The sequence below is a fragment of the Lissotriton helveticus genome, chromosome 3_2 (genome assembly GCF_964261635.1).
Source record: "Lissotriton helveticus chromosome 3_2, aLisHel1.1, whole genome shotgun sequence".
Classification (NCBI taxonomy): domain Eukaryota; kingdom Metazoa; phylum Chordata; class Amphibia; order Caudata; family Salamandridae; genus Lissotriton; species Lissotriton helveticus.
The window spans coordinates 472,800,582-472,816,489 of record NC_136062.1 but is presented as its reverse complement, the minus strand read 5'-3'; positions in this window follow the sequence as shown (position 1 = coordinate 472,816,489).

Sequence of the window (15,908 nt, the reverse complement as noted above, 5' to 3'; positions counted from 1 at the left end):
ACAGAGGTATGATGGAAACAGAGTAGTGAGGTAGAGAGGAAGGAGTGAGGTAGTGAGTGGGGTCAGAGTCTAAGAGACGATGGGGTAGGTGAAGAGTGGTAGAGAGGTGAGGTCATAAGAGACAGAGCTCTGGAAGGAAGCTGTGTTCAGAGAGAGGTGTGTCAGGGGGTTGTATATACATTGATATGTCTGGATAAGCAGAGCAAGAGAAGTAAAGAGAGGGGCAGGTTGAAGAGACAACCTGAAGCAAGTGCAGAGAGAGAAAGCTCTGAGAGTGTGAGGGATAAGGGGGGGGTGGACTGGGTTAAACTAAACTGACAAATTAAGAAGTAATCTGTTTTTACGCACACGGTTACCCCTTTACCAGGGGCCCCTCCAGTGTGGAGCCCTGGTCCATCCACCACTTGTCCTGCGCCTTAGAATGCCCTTGTCCATCCACCACTTGTCCCGCGCCTTAGAACGCCCTGGTCCATCCACCACTTGTCCCGCGCCTTAGAATGCCCTTGTCCATCCACCACTTGTCCCGCGCCTTAGAACGCCCTGGTCCATCCACCACTTGTCCCGCGCCTTAGAACGCCCTGATCCATCCACCACTTGTCCTGCGCCTTAAAACACCCTGATCCATCCACCACTTGTCCTGCGCCTTAAAACGCCCTGGTCCATCCACCACTTCTCCTGCGCCTTAAAATGCCCTGATCCATCCACCACTTGTCCCGCGCCTTAGAACGCCCTGGTCCATCCACCACTTGTCCCGCGCCTTAGAACGTCCAGAGAACCAACAGCTGCTGTCGTTGCAAGAGTGGGAACCTCGAACGCTTTAGCATTAGGACACAAATGTGCTGTAAAACGGGCAGAACTGCAATGCCCGGATGATTGCATGTTTATAACCTGGGGTCTGCATCCCTTGTATGGCTGGCAGACTGGCCTGGCGTCCAGGACACCCCACAACAAGCGGTGAGGTGCTTTGTGTGAGTCATCGGCTCTGGGGGAGATGTTGGCTCCTGGCTACCCTGATAGGTGGGGTACCAAAAGATGTGACCCCTCATCCTGTTTCTCCCCTCTCAATAAACTGTGTGATCTTTGGCACATCACTGTACCTTCTTGACCCTTGGTTCTATTTTCTTTGATAAAAAATAGAAGCGCCTAGAAACAGACTGGGTACGGCTATTGAGCAATAGGTTAAAAAAATTGGCATGTATGTTCCACCTCTTTGGACTGTTCAATACATCAAACCTCACTCCAGATCCCTGCTCTAGAAAGCGCCTCACACAGCGCGTGAATATTGATGCCCTGGACTCTCAGGCCATTCACCCAGGAGCAGAGCCACTGGAATTATGCGGCAGGAGAGGGCCGAATGATGGCCAAGTCATGAGACAAGAAAAGCAAAATTATGCGGCATAATGCGGCACATTTCATAACAGTATTACTTCATTATTTCATCATTAATAAAATATAGTAATACTTTCTGTTCATTGTTTGCACCTCATTAGTACCAGTTTGACACACACATATAGCAATAAGCCACAGAAAGGCGACCAGTCCAGCTTTGCAAAGGGCCTACCACTGTCCCGCAACACGCGCCACTGCATTTTTAGTAACTTTTGAACCGTTTGAGATAAAAAAAAATGTTGGGTTGAAATTTGCAGATTATGAGGCAGATGATGGATTATGCGGCAAATCTATAATTATGCATCATTCTTCTGGTCCTGCCCAGGTGCCATTCAACCCCTTCCACATCTAGTCTCTCTACAGAGCTGGCAGCTGGTGCCCTTGCACTCTTTGCTACCCCTGGCTTGCCCTTTGCTACCCCCAGCTTGCCCTTTGCTACCCCTGGCACTGCCCCTGCTACCCATCTGTTGAAAGAACCTGAAGCCAGCTGTAGATACATAAAGTCTCCAGGACTCCTGCTTACTTACACTAGGGTTTGCTCCTTACAGCTCCTGCTTGTCAGGAGGCTGTTGAGGAGCTACAGGTAGGGGAGGCATGTGACGTCATCAGAGGTCAAGGGTGCATTTTGTGTTTTCTGCTACAAGGGGCACTCTGGCGCATTGATGTCCATGTAGGGTGACCAACTGGCATTGGTGCAAATTCAGGACGGTGAGTGTAAAAATTCAGGACAAAGGGTCAAAATTCAGGACACAAATTCAGGACAGGAGGTCAAAATTCAGGACAAAACTTCAGGACAATAGGTACGTTTTACAGACACAGAGGTCGCGCAATAGTATATAAGTAAGCCCAGCCATTTCGAAACATATTCAACCATTTGCAAACCTATCCATCATGTATCCTTCCATCTATCATTTCATGTATCCTTCCATCTATCATTTCACTTATCCATCCCGTCATCCATCCCCTCATCCATCCTTTCACTGATCCTCCATTATCCATCCTTTCACCCTATCCATCTGTACACTTATCCATCCACTCTTCATCCCATCCATCCATTCACTCATCCATTCAGCCATTTACCCTTTCACCAATCCACCCATCCACTCTTTTAGTCATCCATCCATCCTCCCTTTCTCTCTCCATTGACCCTTTCACTTAGCCATCCACCCACCCACCCATCCATCCATCCATCTACTCATCCACTCATGAATCCATCCATTGACCCGATCATTAGTACATCTATCATTTCACTCCTTCACACATCTATTCATCCTTTTGTCCATCTACCCTCCCTTTCACTCACTCATCCATCCTTACATCCACCCTTTCACTCATATGTCCATTCATTCACCCTTGCACTTATCAATCCATCAATCCATCCATCATTTCACTCATCCACCTACCCACCCATCATCCACCCAACCAACCATCCACCCACCGACCCACCCGCCATCCACCCACCCACTCATCCATCCTTTCACCCACCATCCAATCCACTGATCCATCCTTTCACCCACCCACTCATCCATCCATCCATCCATCCACCCACCCACCCATCCTTTCACCCACCCACTCATCCATCCATCCTTTCACCCACCCATCATCCATCCATCCGTCCTTCCCCTCATCATCCATCCATCCTTCCCCTCATCATCCATCCTTTTCCATCATCCATCCATCCTTTCCCTCATCATCCATCCATCCATCCATCCTTCTACCCACCCACTCATCATCCATCCATCCTTCCCCTCATCATCCATCCATCCATCCTTTCACCCACCCCCTCATCATCCATCCATCCATTCCCTCATCATCCATCCATCTTTTCACCCACCCCCTCATCATCCATCCATCCACCCTTCCCCTCATCATCCATCCTTTCACCCACCCCCTCATCCATCCATCCTTCCCCCTCATCATCCATCCATCCATCCTTTCACCCATACATCCAGCTATTTACATTTTCTCTCCATCCTTCCCCTCACTCATCAATCCATCCATCCTCTCTCATTATCCATTTATTCAATCTTTCTTTCATTCATCCATTCACCCTTTCACTAATTCATCCAGCCATTCACCCATCCCTTCACTTACTTACTCGCCCACCTTTCCATATGAATTTTGAGCTGAGCCCTTTTGAGAAGAGGCCCATCAAGAACTTCATCGTCGCTGCAGGGGCAGTTCCAGGGCTGGGACAGAAGCCACCCAGGGCGGAGACCGGATCCACCACAGGGGGGGGTGGACTGGAGCCACAACATGGGGGGGACAGGAGCCATCACAGGCGGGGGTGGACTGGAGCCACAACATGGGGGGACAAGAGCCATCACAGGCGGGGTGGACTGGAGCCACAACATGGGGGGGACAAGAGCCATCACAGGCGGGGCTGGACTGGAGCCACCACATGGGGAGACAGGAGCCATCACTGAGGGGAGGGCAGCAGCCATCACAGGAGAGTGAACAGGATCCACCAGGGTGGGCACAGGGGTAGGCATGCAGTATTCTAGTATCATCTTGGGCTCCTCGCCCCCTCCTGCACAAGACAACGAGAAGACAGGCTCTCTGTCCAAAATGCCACCCCCCACTGTGATGTACAGTACTTACAGAAGATACTCTAAGAGAACTGATTGAACTGATTTTCCTCCATACTTTGTTAATCAGTGTGGGTGCGATTGTGCCATTTCTTTATTGTATTACATTATAGACTGCATGTTTGAAGAAGTGAGGTTTGCTTACAATTTAGTGACAATAATTAAGCTCGGTGAAGAGAAGCACATGCTGCCTCGGTGTAATCGGGGGTGTAATCTGGCCGAGTCTAGGATGTTTGGGGCCCTGGGTAGAAATGGAATGTGTGAGCCCCCTCTAAATAGCAGAGACAGGACACATTCAGGGCTGTTTGCAAGTGAATAGATGCCCCTGCTCCTGAACCTGCAGCCCCTCCCTCTCAGTCACCTTCGAGCACCTCTTAACAGGTCATCAAGGGCTGGAGGTGTGAGGCCACCCCGCTGTGCCTCTCCAATGTACTGAGTATCTGAGGAGCTTAGGTGCAGCATCGGAGTGAAGAAGGGAGGTGGGTGCAAGCTGTGCCGGCTTTAGGGTGAGGCAACCGGTGCCCTGTTAAAATGACGGACAAATGGCGTCCGTTAAAGAATCCTTCACGGACAACGGACAGACGGCCGAAATTACGGACTGTCCGTGAAATTTACGGACGGTTGGTCACCCTATGTCCATGGTAGTCGTGGCATATTTCGTAGAGATCTGCAGACATATTAGTTCCAATAATTTGCTGGTCAGTGTGTTATTGATTAGGTGACAACATTTTGGTTTTGGGCGGGTGTGCGGTTCTCTGCTCCTTTCTGATTCACTTTATCAGAGTAAGAAGTGACGGGAAGTAAGACAGAGTCAAAGTGATGGATGACGTGGATGACACGACCACATAGCTGGAAGTCCAGGGGCGAGGCGGGGAGACAAGGAGGCCATTCCCCTGTGGCTGCCGCGCGCCTCCACGCGCCACCACGCGCCGCCACGCGCAGCCGGAGGCGGGAGATAGCACATTTGCGATATTAAACTCATTAGCAGGGCAGCAGTGAGGCTCTGCCCTGCCTGCTCAGACGCTCCCACCGAGCGGTGTCCCCTCTCCTCAGGGGGGCCCTTTAAATGGAGAATAAAAGCCAGCTCGCCAGAGTCATTACCCGGCCCGCGTCGGGGGAGATGCTTGTCTTTCCAATTTCCACTCCGAGGAGCCCTTTCAAATCTTTGCAGATTCAATTCACAGCTGTCCTCTAATTGACTCGAGAGCCCGTGGCCCCCCTATCAGGGGCGGTATCACGACAAGGCCGAGAAAGGAAACAAAGCGAATTACAAGCCTGGCGAATCGGGCCCGATAATCTTAATTCAATTATGAGCGCATGGATCCGCAGGCGGAGGGATACGAGATGAGGCTGGCGGCGCGGAGGGAGATAGGGATGATGGATGGACAGAGGAGGAGAGTGGGTGCGGAGGAGGCCTGAGCACCAGGAGAGCCAGGGAGCGAGAGGGGACGGAGAGAAGCTAAATATTCCTTAAACCTGGGTCGCCACTGTAGTTGTATCAGGTCAATATTGATAACAGAAGCTTTCAGGTCAGGGACGGAGAGCCGCTAAGTATTCCTTAAACCTGGGTCGCCACTGTAGTTGTATCAGGTCAATATTGATAACAGAAGCTTTCAGGCCAGGGACGGAGAGCCGCTAAGTAATCCTTAAACCTGGGTCGCCACTGTAGTTGTATCAGGTCAATATTGATAACAGAAGCTTTCAGGTCAGGGACCGAGAGCCGCTAAGTATTCCTTAAACCTGGGTCGCCACTGTAGTTGTATCAGGTCAATATTGATAACAAAAGCTTTCAGGCCAGGGACGGAGAGCCGCTAAGTAATCCTTAGACCTGGGTCGCTAGTGTAGCTACATCAGGTCAGTATTGATAACAGAAGCTTTCAGGTCTGGACAGAGAGCCGCTAAGTAATCCTTAGACCTGGGTCGCTAGTGTAGCTACATCAGGTCAGTATTGATAACAGAAGCTTTCGGGTCAGGGACAGAGAGCCGTTAAGTAATCCTTAGACCTGGGTCGCCACTGTAGTTACATTGGGTCAATGCCAATACCAAAAACTTTCCGGTCAGGGACGGAGAGCCGCTAAGTATTCCTTAAACCTGGGTCGCCACAGTAGATACATCAGGTCAGTATTGATAACAGAAGCTTTCAGGTCAGGGACGGAGAGCCGCTAAGTATTCCTTAAACCTGGGTTGCCACCGTAGATACATCAGGTCAGTATTGATAACAGAAGCTTTCAGGTCAGGGATGAAGAGCCGCTAAGTGTTCCTTAAACCTGGGTCGCCACTGTAGCTACATCAGGTCAGTATTGATAACAGAAGCTTTCAGGTCAGGGACGGAGAGCCGCTAAGTATTCCTTAAACCTGGGTCGCCACTGTAGTTGTATCAGGTCAATATTGATAACAGAAGCTTTCAGGCCAGGGACGGAGAGCCGCTAAGTAATCCTTAAACCTGGGTCGCCACTGTAGTTGTATCAGGTCAATATTGATAACAGAAGCTTTCAGGTCAGGGACCGAGAGCCGCTAAGTATTCCTTAAACCTGGGTCGCCACTGTAGTTGTATCAGGTCAATATTGATAACAAAAGCTTTCAGGCCAGGGACGGAGAGCCGCTAAGTAATCCTTAGACCTGGGTCGCTAGTGTAGCTACATCAGGTCAGTATTGATAACAGAAGCTTTCAGGTCTGGACAGAGAGCCGCTAAGTAATCCTTAGACCTGGGTCGCTAGTGTAGCTACATCAGGTCAGTATTGATAACAGAAGCTTTCGGGTCAGGGACAGAGAGCCGTTAAGTAATCCTTAGACCTGGGTCGCCACTGTAGTTACATTGGGTCAATGCCAATACCAAAAACTTTCCGGTCAGGGACGGAGAGCCGCTAAGTATTCCTTAAACCTGGGTCGCCACAGTAGATACATCAGGTCAGTATTGATAACAGAAGCTTTCAGGTCAGGGACGGAGAGCCGCTAAGTATTCCTTAAACCTGGGTTGCCACCGTAGATACATCAGGTCAGTATTGATAACAGAAGCTTTCAGGTCAGGGATGAAGAGCCGCTAAGTGTTCCTTAAACCTGGGTCGCCACTGTAGCTACATCAGGTCAGTATTGATAACAGAAGCTTTCAGGTCAGGGATGGAGAGCCGCTAAGAATTCCTTAAACCTGGGTCGCCACTGTAGCTACATCAGGTCAGTATTGATAACAGAAGCTTTCAGGTCAGGGACGGAGAGCCGCTAAGTAATCCTTAGACCTGGGTCGCCACTGTAGCTACATCAGGTCAGTATTGATAACAGAAGCTTTCAGGTCAGGGACGGAGAGCCGCTAAGTAATCCTTAGACCTGGGTCGCCACCGTAGATACATCAGGTCAATATTGATAACAGAATGCAACGCTCCCAGGATATGGAACGCTCTCCCTGGAGTCCTCAGATGCAACCCCTCCTTCTCCTGTTTCAAAAGAGACCTGAAACTCCATCTCCTAAACAAATACTATCAGGACCAACGTCAACTTACCTAGACTACTATATCCGAGTTGTCTTTTCTCCCCCTGGACATTCAAGGATAGTGAGTGACCGGACTATGTCATTCTCACCTGTTTCTTTTTATTGCTCTCTCCCCCTCCGCTGCACTGCATATTTATTTCCTATGCTGTATTTTTTTCGTTGTTTCTTTTTCTTTGGTTTGCTTCCTTACTGCCGGTCTACGATGTAATGTAATGTCCTTCTACTATTTACTGTGTGTATGTAAAGCACTCTGATACCTACGGGTTAAGCTAGCACTATATAAAACTTTAAAAATAAACAATCTTTCAGGTCAGGGATGGAGATTCCCTAAGTATTCCTTAAACCTGGGTCGCCATTGAAGCTACATTAGATCAATACCGATAACAGAAGCTTTCAGGTCTGGACAGAGAGCCGCTAAGTATTCCTTAGACCTGGGTCGTCACTGTAGTTGCATCATGTCAGGGTTGGTAGTTCTGGGATACTATCAGACCGCAAGAAAGGAAATGACAAAACTCGTTGTTGATGAATTTCTTTTCTTTTTTTTCAAGGGAAGTAGTGTTATTTCGATAATTTCGATATTTTTCTTCCTTTTTCCATCAGAACAAGCAAGACCCGGTGTCCTCTCACCTTTGAACCCACACCTGCATTATTAATTTTTTTAGATTATTATTTAGTTTTTATTTTGCTTTTTTCTTTACTTCTCCCACTGTAGTTGAGCATGAGAATCCCTAATGATAATTTGAGGACGAAATACGACAGTTCTTTGTAACCAAAGAATCCCACAATGTAGGTATTCTGGAATTAGATTTTATTTATTCTCATATTTGCTTTTCTGAATTTGTACATATTTTCCACCTCGGTACACAGCACAACACAATGAAAAGAAGTGAACAGTCATGGAAAGCAGCCCGCCCAGAAAAGCCATGCACGCAGTACACCCTCCCCTTATCTGTGCAGTGTCGACGAGAGTGGAGGGCAGGAAAGAATATGGGCACGCGAGGTCGCACTATAGTTCCTCAAGGCTTTACGCTTTTCTCCCAACTATGGAAATTCGGAAAGATTGCCAGATTCTACGCAACTAGACTTTTATACAGAAATACGGACGGGCAGATTTACAAGGACTGGCGCATCTCTGCATATTAGCCGGGATGCCCCAGTAAAGATGCGATACGTAAAAACACCCTTGTGCTACCATGGATGCGTAGCATTTGAAATGCAGCGCATCGTGGCACTAGGATAGACTGATGCGTGTTGCATCCTTTGTCGTGAGGGCAGAGCATTGTTGGAGTCGTGTCGCAAGCTCGACCAAATCCAGCCATGCTCAGATACGGCCTATATTTATTGTGCTGCGTCACTCCTTACATCTGCTTCAAGCAGGAGTAAAGTTATGATGCAGCGGCGTCGTAAAAGTGACTGAGTGAAATCTTGTAGATTTCACTCTGTCACTTTTACGAGGCTTCCTTGAGACAGAACACCCACCCTGCATACATTATACCTGACGCAGGTATAATGTAGCGCAGGGCTTTGCAATGTGAAGCATCTCGTTAGATGCATCACGTTGTAAATATGTTGCATGGTGGTGCACTGTTTACAGCGCCGCTGCGTCACCGAAGTGATACAACGGTGTTGTAAAGAGGTCGCAAGTGGCTTGTAACTCTGCCCCGGAATGTTGTGACACATTTATGCCCCACCCTAAAATGTGTAGACTCCCAGGCAGCAGGTCTTCGAAGAAAGGGAGCCCAAGCAATCTGAAGAGTCCAGAACCACAATGTGAAATAGTTTGAAAATATGATGGGCCTCATCTCTGGCTTTTTGGTCTGGGGCAGCGCCGCAAGGCACCTTGCCGCTGAGCTGCCCCACGCCAGAGTGGGAAGGAATGCAGCATATTTAAGAAATATGGTGCAGTCATGTCCTTTCTGTCTGCACTGGATATTTTGGCAGCCTAGCGCCACGTAGACACCCTTGCACAATATATTTCTTGGAGCTATGCTGCAGAAACGGCACCTGTTCAGGGGTAAAGGACAGGAATGGGCCACATTGAATAAACATGGTACATTCTTGTTCTTTGACTTTGGTGTAGGGCATACTCCAAATGCCCGTAAATGAGGGTCACGGTGTACAAGCGAGTAGCTGGCAAGCCGTTTGTACAAGATGCATTCCTTATGTAGCTTTTCCTCAAGATGTCTCGGCACTTGTAAGAGAAAGGCATATCAAGATAGAGCAGCATAAAAATATTGAACATGTTTAACGTGAGGAGAAATTAACATATTTCTCCTCGTTACACCTCACCTCGGAAGGCAGTTGAATTTGGCGCTTCCCCAGGTATACATCACTTTGTTAATCTTGGGCAGCATCAAAATCCATGGGCGCTGTGTGGGAAAACCCACTACAATGCTCATGGAAAACCTCCCTGGCTCAGAGTAAGGCGTTGCAGGGATTTACGGTGCGTCACCGTGCTCACGATTTATGAGGCCACTCAAAACCACAGAAGGAGGCTTTACGTGGCTTCATACATTTTATGAGAGCCCTGGGTCACGCATGTACCACTTTACGTGGTGCAAAAGTGATGCAGGTCTGCCATAAATGAGCCCCTATATATAGAGCAATATGGAAGGAGGTAATAAAAGTACTAAAAACAAGACACTTGAAAATGTTGTCAAGTGGTAAAAGCAGGCAGTGGGTGGATTCATGGCCCGAACAATGCCCATCGCCTTTATCAGTCTGTGCCTGGTACCTTCAGCTGCACTTGCCATACTAGGGTGTGTCTGGGTCCACCCCATGGGTTCAGATTCATTGTCTGGCTTCTGGTCCAGCAGTCGCTGCTTCCATCCCACACTGCTTCACCTCAATGTCCAGCGTTACTCAGTGTAAGGTGACCTTCTCAACCATCATAATACTGATCAAGAAGTCCTGGAACCAACCAAACCATCGTCCACGCCACCGCCTTCTTGCTACGCCCGACACCCCTGAGATGGACAGACCGCTTCACCATCCCGTCCTCCCACTGACACACCCTTTTCACTCATTACAGCAACCTTACACTTAAAACACAACCCTTTCCCTCAAAGGTTCCCCACGAACACCCTTAAGCCAGACCACATCACAAGGCTCCTGTCACCGGACACCCAGGCTCACTAAGCGCCACGCTGCAGACAGCATGAGTCCACATGCATGAGAGAAGGTCTGCGCTACCGAACTGAAGGTCCAAACACCCCGGTACCTTGAATGATCCACAGAACACAATCAGCAAAAAAGAAAAGACTTTTCTGCAATAAGTGCAGACTACTGCATGGCAGGTAAGTGCTGCGCGGGACTGGTACGGGGCATTTATTGTGTAGGACGGGTGCATGGGCATGGACTGTGTAGGACTGGTGAAGGGAATGCATTATGTGAGACTGGTGCAGGGCATGGATTGAACACACTGGTGCAGGGGATGCATGCACTACACTGGTGCAGGGCATGTTCAATGGCGTGGAACATCGAGGATCAGTAGTGCCGAGGTGTTTTGGATGAGTTGCAGTCGTTTGATGCGCTTGGTCGGGGCTCCTGCCTAGAGGGCGTTTCCGTAGTCGAGTCTGCTGCTGACGAGGCCCTGGGTGACTGTTCTTCTTGTATCTGTCGGGATCCACCTGTAGATCCTGCGGAACAAGCGGAGGGTGTTGAAGCAGGAGGAGGAGACGGCGTTGGCTTGATTTGTCATGGAGAGCGTTGAGTCGAGGATGAACCCCAGGTTGCGTGCATGGTTGGTGGGTGTCGGGGCTGCCCCCAATGCCGTCGGCCATGACAGTGCAAGGCATGGATTGTGCAAGAGTGCCACAGGGCATGCATTATGTGGGACTGATGCACTCATCATTGTGTAGGACTGGTGAAGCCTTCATTGTGCAGGGCTGGTGCAGCCTTCATTGTGTAGGGCTGGCGCATGGCATGCATGTACTGTGCAAGGCTCATGCAAGGCATGCATTGTGTAGGACTAGTGCAGGGCCTGGATCATGCAAGACAGATGCGTTGCATGGATTGTGCAGACTGGTGCAGGGCATGCATTGTGTAGGACTGGTGAAGCCTTCATTGTGTAGAACTAATGCATGAATGCTTGCACTGTGGAGGACTCTTGCAATGTATCCATTGTGTATCACTAGTGCAGGGAATGGATTGTGTAGGACTGGTGCAGGGAATGAATTTTGCAGAGTGGTGCAAGCATGTATTGTGTGGGAATGGTGCAGGGAATGGATTGTGTGAGACTGGCACAGGGCATGGACTGGGAGACACTGATGCTGGACATGATTGTGCGAGACTGGCACAGGGGACGGACTGTGCAAAACTGATGAAATGAAATGAAAATGAAATGTGGCATTTATAGAGCACAAACTGTCGCTCCCAAAGGAGCCTCCTGGCGCTATACAGATAACAGACAAACTAGTGAGGAGTTAGGGCCTAGATAAGGGCAAGACAGGATTCATCACTTATTCCATAGATCCAGGTCTTTAGAGCTTTCCTGAATTGTTTTTTCTGATATCATCGTTCTCAGTATGTTAGGCGTAAGTTTCCAAGCTTTTACACCTAATACTGTAGCAGTCTTCACTCCCCTGGTTTTAAGTTTAAAGCCAGGCAATTTGACGAGGTTAGCAGATGTAGATCTAAGTGTCCTCCCTGTGGTGTATGGTGTGAATCTCCTAGAGAGATATTCTGGTTCAATTTGGCGGGTCGCTCTGAAGGTAATAGCCAAGAGTTTGAATAGAATCATCTTGTGTAGCGGAAGCCAATGAAGAGTTTTCAGAGCTTCTGAGGCTGATGACCTACGTGGGAGTTTCAAAACCAGTCTAGCAGCTGCATGTTGTACTACCGGTAGTCTCTTCAAAGTTGATTTATTAACCCCTGCTAGAAGGCTGTTGCAGTAGTCTAGGCGTGAGAGTATTAACGCCACAGCCACTGTTTTCCTTGCAGCCAGTGGAATCAACTCAAAGAATGTTTTCATGGTTTTAATTAGGCCAAAGCAGGTACCCACCACCTTAAGGGTCTGGTGTTTTAAAGAGAAAGAGGAGTCAAACCACTCCCCCAGATTTTTGGCCACCTCCACAGTGGCTGGGGGGCTGCTGCCTCTTCCGGACACCAATCCTTCGGTTGAAAGGAATTGTCTTTCCCGATCAACAGGATCTCTGTCTTGTCCGTATTACAACGGAGATGGTTGTTTTTCATCCATGTGATGACCGCCGTGAGACAGGCGTTACAATTGTCTTCAGCCTCCGTGGAGTTTTCTCAAGGGACAGGATCAGCTGAGTGTCGTCAGTGTAGGATGCGGTTTCAATCCCGTAGGCCGAAATACGGGAAATAAGCGGGGCCCTATATATATATTAAACAAAAGTGGACTAAGTGAGGCCCCCTGTGGGACTCCTGTGGTGATAGTACATTCGGAGGAAAGAACGGTGCCAAGGGAGACTTCCTGCCTCCGATTGTACAGGAAGGATGTGATTCAGGCCAGAGTCGTGTTGGAAATGCGGCAGGATTTTTATCTGTCCAGGAGGATGTTATGAGATATAGGGCCAGATGTAGGTGGCCATTTACCGGCCGGTAACGGCCAATTTCGGCCGTTACCGACCGGTAAATGGGTTATTGGGATGTAGGGGGCCAATTTTACTGAATCGGTAAATTTACCGAATCGGTAAAATACCGATTCGGTATTTTACCGATTTGGTAACTTCTAGATGTAGGTGGGACTCTTCTGAGTCCCAAAGGCCTTTCAGATTCGGTATTTTACCACCCAATCCAATTGGGTGGTAAAATACCAAATCCAGGTGTGCATGCACATCTGTGCATGCACACCTATGCCATGTGACATGCCACATGGCACACATGCCTGTATTTGGGGTGCTAGAGGGTGTCAAAGTGACACCCCCTGCACCCTTGCTGGAATCGGTATTTACCGAATCGGTAAATACCGATTCGGTAATGGCCATTGATTCCTATGGGCTTCAATGCCCATAGGAATCAATGGGCATTACCGAATCGGAATTTACAGAATCGGTAAATACCGAATCTTAACGATTCGGTATTTACCGATTCTGTAATACCTACACCCCCCCCTCTCTATTTTACCACTTCTTAAATACCGAATCGGTAAAATTTGGTATTTAACAAGTGGTAAAATTAAATTACCTACATCAAGGCCATTGTATCAAAAGCGGCCTACAGGTCTAAAAGGATCAGCACTACCTTCCTGCCATTGTCTGTAATGAATTTCAGAGTGTCAGATGTCTCCAATAAAACTAATTCTATGGAATATTTCGGGCGGAATCCAGATTGTCGAGGATGGAAGATCTGGGCTGCCCCGACAAAATTAAAGAGTTCCTTATAGACCATTTTTTCGGTAATCTTACCCAAGATTGGCAGTAAGGATATGGGCCTATAATTGGAGAGATTGGAAGGGTCACTATTTAGTTTTTTCTTAAGGGGCTTCACTCTCACAAATTTCCACTCATCAGGCACTATGCCAGAGGACAGCGAGGAATTCACAATCCCATTAATCACGGGATTCACTATATCCATAATGCGATGCAATATCATTGGTGGAAATGTATCCAGTGGGGAGCCTGATTTACATGCTAGGATAGCTTCATGTGTCTGAGATAGAGTAACTGTTTGAAAAGTATGAAGGGAGGGTCTATCCTGCCTGTGATTTGATCCCAACTCGTTCACCACTCCTTCTGTTCTTAAAACTCCAAAGTCTTTTTGGATACTGGTGATTTTTTCCTCAAAGAACGTTGCGATGTCATTGCAGAGAGATTGAGAGGGGGGGGCTTCTGAATGTAGGGTTTTGGGATCCATAAAAGAATTCACGATAGCAAATATCTCTTTTTGGTTTTGCTTTGCCATAGGTATTCTATTCCCCAAATAGTCTTTTTTTGCAAGTTTGATAGCTGTATGATATTGCTTCCTGTATGATTTAAAGATCTGTAGATAAGCTATCTCATAGCCTCTTCTCCATCTAGGTTCTAGTTGTTTACTGTGTAGATGGAGCTTCGCTAGATCTTTAGTAAACCATGGATCATTATGTGATTTTATTTTGCCCCTTCTGGAGGGATGTTTTAGAGGCATTAAGTCATCACTTATGGCCGTCATTCAGGTATGGAAGCGATGGGAGGCTTCAGCTGGCTCTCCAGTCAGTGTCGGAATTTTTTCTTGGACAATTTTGCGCAAGCTGGGATTAGTAGCTAGTAGATGCCATTTCCATTTTGGTACTCCTATAGAGGTATTCTTAGTTGCTTTTGGTGACTTGGATATTGGGATAGTCAGGGGAATAAAATGATGGTTTGACCAAGCCTGAGGAATGGATGCCTCTATCCGGATTGAGGGAGAAATTGAACAAACACCATGTGTCGGACCTTGAACTTGTTGATTCAGACCAAGGGGAGTAATAATTTCCAGGAATGTAGTAACCCCAGGGTTATTGCCATGATGCTGGGAATGATTGTGTGAGACTGGCACAGGGCATGGACTGTGGTGACTGAAGCATGGCATGGATCATGTAGGACTCGTGCAGGGAATCCAATGTGTTCATTGTGTAGGACTTGTGCATGCCGTGCATGAACTGTGCAGACCTAATGCAAGGCATGCCCTGTGTAGAACTGGTGCAGGGCATAGTTTTTGTATGACGGTGCAAGGCATAGATTATGCAGACTGGTGAAGGGCATACATTGTGTGGGACTAGCGTGGAGCATAGATTGCAGGGGATTGGAGCAGAGAACGGACCAAGCAGACTAGTGAAGGGCATATATGTACCCTGAGGGACAGGTGCAGGGCATGGATTGTGTGGGACTGATGCAGGGCTGGATTGTGCGAGGCTGATGCAGGGCATGGATTGTGTGGGACTGATGCAGGGCATGGATTGTGTGGGACTGGGGCAGGGCATGGATTGTGTGGGACTGATGCAGGGCATGGATTGTGTGGGACTGATGCGGGGCATGGATTGTGTGGGACTGATGCAGGGCATGGATTGTGTGAGGCTGGTGCGGGGCATGGATTGTGTGGGACTGGTGCAGGGCATGGATTGTGTGAGACTAATGCAGGGCATGGATTGTGTGGGACTGATGCAGGGCATGGATTGTGTGGACTGATGCAGGGCTGGATTGTGTGTGACTGGTGCGGGGAATGGATTGTGCGGGACTGGTGCAGGGCATGGATTGTGTGGACTGATGCAGGGCTGGATTGTGTGTGACTGGTGCGGGGAATGGATTGTGTGGGACTGGTGCAGAGCATGGATTGTGGGAGACTAATGCAGAGCATGGATTGTGTGGACTGGTGCGGGGCATGGATTGTGTGGGACTGATGCAGGGCATGGATTGTGTGGACTGATGCAGGGCATGGATTGTGTGAGACTGATGCAGGGCATGGATTGTGTGAGGCTGGTGCAGGGCATGGATTGTGTGGACTGGTGCAGGGCATGGATTGTGTG